Source organism: Mustela lutreola, chromosome X, assembly GCF_030435805.1.
Source record: "Mustela lutreola isolate mMusLut2 chromosome X, mMusLut2.pri, whole genome shotgun sequence".
Lineage (NCBI taxonomy): Eukaryota > Metazoa > Chordata > Mammalia > Carnivora > Mustelidae > Mustela > Mustela lutreola.
Genome location: NC_081308.1, coordinates 93517261 through 93527508, shown reverse-complemented (window position 1 = coordinate 93527508; position 10248 = coordinate 93517261). Strand labels below are relative to the sequence as shown.

Here is a 10248-nt window from a genome sequence, read left to right as displayed (position 1 = left end):
ATGGGAAACCCCATACACAGTAGCACCTACAAACAGTCACAGGTACAAGTAGTCACAGGTACGTATAGTCACGGGTAGAGCATAACAAATATGCAGTCTTTCTGACACTAGTTCTTACTTTACAGACACAACTAGTTTATTCAGTATTGTGCTGGAAGAATCCTTTTAGAATATGTGTACCAGCATATCACTTACTTTCCAGCTACTGGTTTATGCTGCTGTTAAGAAAAAACAGTGATGGAACGATTAATATTATTATTTAATTTTATTTTTGTTTTTTTATTTTATTTTATTTTTCTTGGTTTTGTGACCTCTACATTCAATTTGGTATCAGTCACAGTCACTTGGTCAGTAAAAACTAAAACTTTACAGTTCCGGTGGTTCATCATATTTGCTCTTTCTGCTTCACAGATCTGCTTTGAGTTGCTCTGGCTTTGTCTTCCTTTGTAAATACTCTTGTTTCTTTGAAAACATCTCATTTGCAGTTTGGGGAGACAACCTTGCAACTTTGTATAGTGTTCATATATATATCTGACTTGCCTTTCCATGGAGCTACTTGCAATAAATGTGTTCATGAAAGTTCTTATGTGTGGAGACTCATTTTTCTTAATAGCGTCGTCCCTACTCCATTGTAAATACACTTTTTCCGGCTCTGTGGAAGCACTTGACTGCATTTTTCAGAAAGAGCCATTGGGATGAGTTAGGATTTGGGTAAAGTTTACTATGCTTAGAAACACAGGGCTTCTCAGTGCTGTTAATACGTTAACCCCTTAGTCTCCAAATGTGGAGCTGGTAGTAGTGTAGAGCTTTGCTGAGTTTCCTTGCAGGACTGTGATGTATGAATATATATAGAATCGACCACTGGGTGAGGGTAAAGTAATCATTTACAGTTTTCTTTCATCTCCCTCTTTTGCCAGGTACTCTTGCCCTTTAATTGATTTCCTTTTCGTTCACAGTTACCCTTGAACAACACAGGGCTTATGGGCCCTGACCCCCGCATGGTCTGAAATCCATGTCTAACTTTTGATTTCCCGAAAGCTAACAACTAAAAAAAGCTAAAAAAAAATGCTAACAAAGCCCATTGCTGACTGGAAGCCTTACTGATAACAGAAACAGTCCATTAGCACATATTTCATGTATTATTGTGTATTACATACTGTATTCTTAAAAAAGAAAACATTAAGAAAATCGTGAAGAGGAGAAATTACATTTATGGTACTGTAGTGTATTTATTTTTTCAAAGAATCCATGTCTAAGTGGACCTGCACAGTTCAAACCTATGTTGTTCAAGGGTCAAATATGCTTATTTTCAACCATGGGGAAGGCAGATAGGAGTACATAGAAAATACACTGATGACCAGACAGAAAACAGTTCAGCATTGATGGAATATAGAAGGATGGATGCGTCAAATACCAAGAACATACTAGTAAATTATATAACTGGACTTATGAAAAACCAAAGATTTAAAGGAACACTAGAAAAATAATTGTCTCCCTGACTATTTTCTTTAACAAATGACCCTTGCCACACAAAAGGGCATTGAAAGTAAATAAGATTTGGGGACCAATGCTTGACCAAGGCTCAATGGGTGATGGGGGGGTGCCTGTAGAGTTAAATGGGGAACAGGGTAGGGAGTCAGTTCCCACATTATGTGCGTAATCCATAAGCTACATTGTATATTTGCAGACAATTGAGCTCATTGTGCAACTTGACCTTACTGATGTACTTGAGTTGTGCATAAAGAACATCACAATGGGAGGGTGTAATTAGACTGTCTTTGTCATCAGAAATTATCCACAACAGAGACCGTCTTTAGAAACAGTTTATATATTGGGGCACCTGGGTGGCTCAGTTGGTTGAGCATCGGACACTTGGTTTCAGCTCAGCTCAGCTCATGATCTTATGGGTGTGAGATTGAGCCCCACAACGACATCATTAGGTTTGAAGATTCTCTTCCTCTGCCCATCCCTGCCATACCTGTGTGTGTGTGTGTGTGTGTGTGTGTGTGCATGTGCACACTCTCTCAAATAAAGAGAGACCTAAAAACATATGATATATATTTATTCATCACACATTTTAATGTCACAGATTATATATGAACTTTATCCTTAGTCCTCACTTTGAGAGAGGCAATCTATATCTGTCAGGACACAGCCCAGATGTATTTTATTCATCCCAAACAGACCCACAAAGACATGGGTACATCTGTGCTTACCAAGACCACATGATCTCTGTGTACTCATTTGGTGATTCACATCTTAATGGGACTTGAATTCCCAGAACAGTAGGCATAGTGTGGCTGGCTTCAACAATCAGCAGAACTCATTAGCTGGAAAGATCTATATTGTAGAGTGCCTGAACAGAACTTCAGCTGCTCCAGTCCCCTGGTTTCATACGTAGTAACCACATACTCACTATAGAATGTGAAGTGGTACTGTTTCTTTAAAGCATAAAATCTATTCAGAAGACTTATCAGGTAAAACATGCCTAAGTACACACTAGTTAAGGACCTCCAGTGACTGCTTTGAAAAATATTACTAGGTGCTAATTGAACCCAAAAGGCATCTTGGAAATGCACCTAAATGCTCTTTTTAATGTTTTGAAAACAAAACTGCCCAAAGGCAGAACCTGGAAAATGTGAGTATGAGCATTTGTGTGGGTAAGCCAGATCTGGACTCCTAATTTATAAAATGTGCAAAAGAGAAATTATGCAAAATCAATGCACAGAACGAGGTTGAACTGTATTCTGTTTGAGAAAAACCAATTCATTTTCCCTCCAAGACATGCATGTTAATGGTGCTGGTTTTCAGGCAGCTACCTTAAGTCCCAGTTTGCTGTTTAAGTGTACTTCAGAGATAAGAAATGTAACCAAGCTGTACGAAATGAGACAACTTTCCTCCTGTCTCTTGTGCATGATAAATGCTAAAGCAATTAGGAACCACTGTTGCATGTTACATTGGAATCTGTCAGTAACATCAGTGGTGTGCTATATAAATGGAAGAAACTTATTTAGAATAAAGTCCCCAGAACCTAAGAGGATACTACTGGTTTAACTTCATATTAAACATTTTGGTCTATAGAATTGAACTAGAAGCAATGCCTTCCTTGATTTTTCAATCTCAGAATATCCATTACAGTGTCTTCTATATGGCAATCATCTGAATTAGCATTTCAATAACAAAAAGAGCAAAGAAATATTGAAATGGAAAGTGGAATCTTAAATGTCTACAGAAAAATGTAAAACTTACAGTTCATTCGGCAACTCCAAGAAGCTTTTCAACATTTTTGCACTTTCTGCATCATTTTCAGGGAATTGAATACATGAAGGTCGATATTCTTGCTCATATTTTTGTTACTGTTTTATTTAACTTTCTCAGAAGCAGTTTAGGAACCATCTGTTTGATCTTGCTTTCTAATTTTTTTTTCTTCTTCATGTTAGGATTCTGCTCATTCTAGGAAGACATGCAATATTGGTAGTGGTGTTTAGTGCTTAGAATTATAGTTAGATATAACACATTAATCACACAGTAGATATAATCTATGTAAGATGTCAATACTGCAAAAAAAAAAAAAAACCTCTTTTGCAAGACTACTGTCTTTGTGGGGTTGTCACAATGATGCTTGGTCAACATTGGAGTTGTCAGGTGCTCTAATCTGTTTCCTTATCACCTTAGAAAACTATAGTTAATTCTTGGTTAGTATAGAGTTGACATTCCAGAATTAGGTTTAGAACTACAAGGGGTCTTACCCTGCCATTGCACTACTGGGTATTTACCCCAAAGATACAGATGTAGTGAAAAGAAGGGCCATCTGTACCCCAATGTTTATAGCAGCAATGGCCACGGTCGCCAAACTGTGGAAAGAACCAAGATGCCCTTCAACGGACGAATGGATAAGGAAGATGTGGTCCATATACACTATGGTGTATTATGCCTCCATCAGAAAGGACGAATACCCAACTTTTGTAGCAACATGGATGGGACTGGAAGAGATTATGCTGAGTGAAAGAAGTCAAGCAGAGAAAGTCAATCATCATATGGTTTCACTTATTTGTGGAGCATAACAAATAGCATGGAGGATATGGGGAGATAGAGAGGAGAATGGAGTTGGGGGAAATTGGAAGGGGAGGTGAACCATGAGAGACTATGGACTCTGAAAAACAGTCTGAGGGTTTTGAAGGGGCGGGGGGTGGGAGGTTGGGGTACCAGGTGGTGGGTATTATGAAGGGCACGGATTGCATGGAGCACTGGGTGTGGTGCAAAAATAATAAAACTGTTATGCTGAAAATAAAAAATAAATTAAGAAAAGAAAAAAAAACTACAAGGGGTCTTAGACACGGTATAGACCAAGCCCTACCACCCTTTCAACTATATATCTATTCACCCACTTCTCTCTCTTGGAGAAATTATTTTAATCACACTTCCTATCTATCAAAGTCCTGATAAGAAGTCTGGCTGGAGGATAGAATAAAATGATTAGAAATATTTCTTTCTAGTGTAGAGTTTATGACCCATGATTCTCCATGGAAAATGAGAGTTTGCCGCATCAGATTGGAAAAGAAGATTTTCTCTGCTCCCTTCCTGTCCAGCTCTGCTAAGAAATTATCATTACACCAAAGGTGCTCAGAACTTCAGAAACTTAAAAAACTTCAGAAACTTCAGAAACTTAAACCACTTTCCCCACTTATGATACAGTAAAACTTTATCTTGGCGGAATTAATGAGAAAAAAATCTTATCTGAAACTCCAATTGCTAAATCACAACTGAGGCAAAAACAACCCCAGCCTATCCTAATACAAATAGTCATATTACAAAGGACATCGAAATCCCTATGTACCACAGAATAAACAAAATCTTCTAGACTGATTTTGATGTCTTATTGTAATGAATTTATACCCTGAGCTAGCTACAAATCATTGAGAGATAAGACTTCCACATCTGGCCAAGATAGACCAGATTTATTCTCCCACCTGAACAAACACAAAATAAAAACCCTTCAAAATATGAAACAAGGGTATTCAAGACACCAAACATTACCTAATAAGGTCTTACTCAGAGGTAAGAAGCCAATTTGGTGGGCCCTACAACTGCCCTGTCTTACTAACTTGAGAGCAATTTTAGACCATGGTGCAGGGGTAGGAAATCTAGGCCAACCCCTTGAATTGAAGAGATGGACCTCTAAGCACAAGGAGGCCATTATGGCTAGAATTCATGAGATACAGTCCCATAGAGGAAGGATCTTCACAGAGAACTCCAGAGATGTGTAGAGGTCCTCCTTGAATATTCAGCAGAATACTGATCACACTAGGCATGGGAGGAAATTATTTAAGGCCAGAGAAAGAATCGCCTGACAGGATTAGAGGTAACAGTGCTTGATACACATGCAGGCATAGAAATAGAACATGTTCTTATCAACCAGAATGGAAAAACCTCAAGATTTATGGGATATTGGTTAGAATACTCAGAAGGGTCTTTCCTCAGTATTGGGGAAAATTAGCCCTAAACTGAACAATGCTCCAGACTTACCTAGGGAATCTTACAAATAAGAACTGAAAGGAACAGCTTTTTAATAATTTAACTGCGTTCCAGGAAAAAAAGAACTAAAGAATATTTATAAGGTTATAAAATCCAACATTCAACAAAATATGGTCACAATGTCTGGTACCAAATAAAAAATTAGTGGGCATGCAAAAACACAAAGAGAAATATGACCCATAATGAAGAGGAAAATTAATAGGAACCTATCCAGAAATGACACAGGTGATAGAATTAGTAGAGATGGCCATTAAACAGTTTTTTATAACATATATTAAAACATTAATTAGCAAAAGGGAAGATATATAAATGACACAAATGGAACTGCTAAGGATAAAAACTATAATTTTGGAGACGAAAAAATAAACTAGATGGGATGAATAGCAAATAAGATATTGTAGAAGAAAAGATTTTTCAACTTGAAGTCATAGCCATAAAGTCAATTCAATATCAAATGAAGAAAAAAGAGAAGTAATAAAAAAAGTAACAGGGCATTAGTGACCTGGGACAATTCAAATGTGCTAGTATATTTGAGTGAAGTCCAGGCAGGAGGAGGTGTTGGGGGAGACCAGAAAAATATTTTAAATAATAAGGGACAAAAGTTTTTCCAAATTTGATTAAAACTATAAACTCATGGGTCTAAGATGCATAATAAAAACAACACAAGAAACACAAAGAAACTACACCCAAACACACTGTGATCACATTACGTGCTGAGGAACAAAGATAAAGATGATAGCAACTTTCTCATTAGAAATTACACAAGTGAGAAGACACTAGAGCAACATCTTTAAAGTTCTGATAGGATTTTTTAAAAAGTCTACCTAGAATTCTATACCCAGTGAAAAGAGCTTTCAAACTCCCTGGTGAAATAAAGACTTTTTTGGATATATAAAAGCTGAAGGAATCTGGCACCAGCAGACTGCTCTTTAAAGGAAGGAAGTTTCTAATGCTTGGAAAATTAAACAAGGTGGAAATAGAGATCTTCACCAAAGAATGAAGTGACCAAAAATGGAAACTATATGGGTAAATTTATAAACTATTTTTCTTATTATTTAAATGTCTTTAAAGGATGCTTGAGGACAATAGTGGGAAAATAAGGACCTCTGAAAATACTTCACCAATAATACCAAGGAGAAGACTGGCAAAAATTGTCAGAATCAACTTTTTTAGAACTCTGGAAGTTAACCAAATACTTGCAGCAATCCAGGAACTGTTTACTCAAAAAACAAAACAAAACACACCCCACAAAAACCAGTTGAATCTTGGTAAAAACACTGACCTTTGCAGTGTTTTCTCTTGCCCTATTCCCATCTCCCTATGCTCAGCTATGTGGTAGCCTAGAATACTAATAGCCCTCAAATCATTGTGAAAACCAACCACTTGGCAGCTACTGGAGTGCGCAGAAAAGGGTAGGAGCTCCTTCAAAGCCTCATTCCAAATGACTGCCATTACTGACCTGTTTGGTGGTTCCCAGGATGAACGCATTCACAAAACTTGTCCATATATGACCTAACATAGAGGTGTGCCAGTGCCAATGAACTTTTCCCTGGGAGCATCAGTATTAGCTGTTTAATATTGCAACTGCCTCAGACTGTAGATAACAGTTGAGATAAACGATACGTTTACTACAAGTCTTTTTGGTTTTTTTTTAAGATTTTATTTATTTATTTGACAGAGAGAAATCACAAGTAGATGGAGAGGCAGGCAGAGAGAGAGGGAAGCAGGCTCTCTGCTGAGCAGAGAGCCCGATGCGGGACTCTATCCCAGGACTCTGAGATCATGACCCGAGCCGAAGGCAGCGGCTTAACCCACTGAGCCACCCAGGCGCCCCGTTTACTACAAGTCTTAAACGGAAAATCTTTGGAAAAGAACAGGTACTAATGGGAGCATGCCCAGGGCTCTGTACATGCTCAGGAGAGACCTGAAAAGACAAAAGCCTCACCACTGCCTCTTCTCACCACTTTTTTTTTATTTTTAAGATTTTATTTATTTGACACAGAGAGAGAGAGCCAAGTAGGGGGAGAGGCAGGAAGTGAGAGAGGGGGAAGCAGGCTCCCTGCTGAGCAGAGAGCCTGATGTGGGGCTCAAGCCCAACACCCTGAGATTATGACCTGAGCCAAAGGCAGAGGCTTAACCCACTGAGCCACCCAGGTGCCCCTAACCCATAAAATTCTATACCAGCAGGAAGAGAAGGCTAAAAGAGGATTGTAAATGGCCTGGCTGAGAGTTGAAGCTGTGCTCCAGTGAGCTCAGTCACTTGGCAATGGCTGGGAGATCATTGGTTCCAGGCATTTAAGGAAATCTCTGTAAAGTAATTATATGGATGCTAATCTAAGCGAGCAGAGACTTTAGTGGCCACACATGATAAAAAAAAAAAATACAAACTTTGACAGAATTAGTACAGAAATATCATTAAACAAACAAATAAGCAACAATGACAAATAGTTACACTAACAAAACTTTGAGGGGCATTTGATATGCAAAGTCCTCACATTATTATTTTAAATTTCCAATTTTCAAGAAATAATTATAAGACATGCAAAAAGCTAAAAAGTATGGCTCATATATAGGCAAAGGAGTAGTTAACAGAAGCAATTCCTTGAGGAAGACTTGACTTTGGACTTAATTAGACAATCACTTTAAATCAGCAATATCAGTTTTCTTAAAAGTAAAGGAAACCATGAGAATATGAGAACACGTCTCACTAGTGAATGTTAATACAAAGAGAGAAATTAGTTAAAAAGAACCAATAAGTGTGCTCACTTTGGCAGCACATATACCAAAATTGGAACAATACAGAGAAGATAAGCATGGCCCCTGTAAAAGGATGACATGCAAATTCATAAGGAATTCCATATTTTTAACTGGAATTTAAATGAAACAAGAAAAAAGTAAATAAATACTTTAAAAATGAAAGAAGAACCAATAAGAAATTCTGGAGTTGAAAAGTGCAAAAACTGAAATGAAAAATTCACTAGTGGGGCTCAAGAGTATATCTGAACTTGCAGAAGAAAAAAGCTTTTGGCACACTTGAAGACTGGTCAAATGAGATTATCCAGTCTAAGAAATAGAAAGAAAAAAGAATGAAGAAAACGGAATAGAACCATCTGAGAACTATGGAGCACTGTCAAGTGAATCAACAACCTTAATAACAGGAGTCCCAGAGGGAAAAGGAAGAGACACAAGAGCAGAAAGAATATTTGAAGAAATGGTAACCAAAAGTTACCAAAATTTGATGAAATACATTAATCTGCACATCTGAAGAGTTCAATGAACTCCAAATAGAAATAGCTCAAAGAGAATCTCACCAAGATACATTAGAATCAAACTGTCAAAAGTCAAAGACAAAGAATCTTCAAAGCAACATTGCAGAAGCAATTCATCATGTACAAGGGATCCTTCATAATATTACTAGGGAATTTCTCATCAGAAACCAAGGAGGCTAGAATTATTGGGACAGTATATTCAATGTGTTAAAAGAAAAAAAAACTATCAACAAAGTATCCTATTATCATAGAACTATCCTTCAAAAATGAATGAGAGTGTAAGACATATTCAGATCAACAGGCACTGAGAGAATTCACCATACAAAAACAGAAGAAACATTTATATATATTTTATATTATATTTATATATATGAATATAGAAAATCTAAGAAACAATAAAAGGTATATTTTTGGCTAAAATGAAAGGACACTAGACAGTAACTAGAATCCACATGGATTCTTATCTGTACTAAAATACTAGTACAGGTAACTGTATAGGTAAATACAAAAAAAGGGGATATCTGGGTGACTCAGTCGGTTAAGTGTCTACCTTCAGCTCATGGGATCCAGTCCCACATCAGCTTTCCTGCTGATCTTCTCCCTCTGCCAGGTGCTCCCCCAGCTTGGGCTTTCTCTCTCTCTCTCTCTCTCTCTCTCTCTCTCTGTGTGTGTGTGTGTGTGTGTGTGTGTGTGTGTCTCATTATGACAAATAAATTTAAAAATCTTTTAAAAAGAGTATATATGTATATTTTATTTTTAACTCTTTTTCCTCTGAATGTAAAGGACAGTTGCATAAAGCAATAATTATAAATCTGTGCTGATGGTCATGCAATGTATGAAGATGTAATTTTTATTAAAATAAAAGCACAACAAAGAACAGATAATAAAGCTATATGAAAGAAAACTTTTTATATACTATTGAACTGAATGGATGGTTATAACTTAAGATGTTAATTGTAATCCACACAGCAAACAAGAAGAAAATAACTCCAAATAAATAAAATTTAAAAAATGACAAGGGAATGAAAATTCTTTTTAATACAAAGAAGGAAGTTATGGAGAAATGTAGAAACAAAAAATATATAGGATATAAAAAACAAGGAGCAACATAGCAGTCACAAGCCCTACATTATCAGTACTTACATTAAATGTGAATGGATTAAAGGACACCTGGGCAGCTCAGTTGGTTAAGCATCCAACTCTTGATTTTGGCTCAGGTCATGATCTCAGGGTCATGAGATCCAGCCCTACATCAGGTTCCATCCCAGGAGTGGAGCCTGCTTGGGATTCTCTCCCTCCCTCTCCTTCTGCCCCTACTTCAACTCTCTCCCTCTCAAAAAAAGGTGAATAGATTAAACAATACAACCAAAATAAAGAGATTGGCAGAATGGATATAAAAATCATGGTCTATCTTTGTGCTGACCACAAGAGACACACTTTAGAT

At 37.2% G+C, this 10248-nt stretch overlaps 1 non-coding gene across 1 annotated transcript; it reads left to right on the top strand.

The window, feature by feature from the left end:
• Positions 1-8293: 8293 nt before the first annotated feature.
• On the top strand, positions 8294-8400 carry LOC131822265 (U6 spliceosomal RNA). The gene has a single exon (XR_009350147.1). It is a non-coding gene; the product is annotated as a U6 spliceosomal RNA (small nuclear RNA).
• Positions 8401-10248: the final 1848 nt, after the last annotated feature.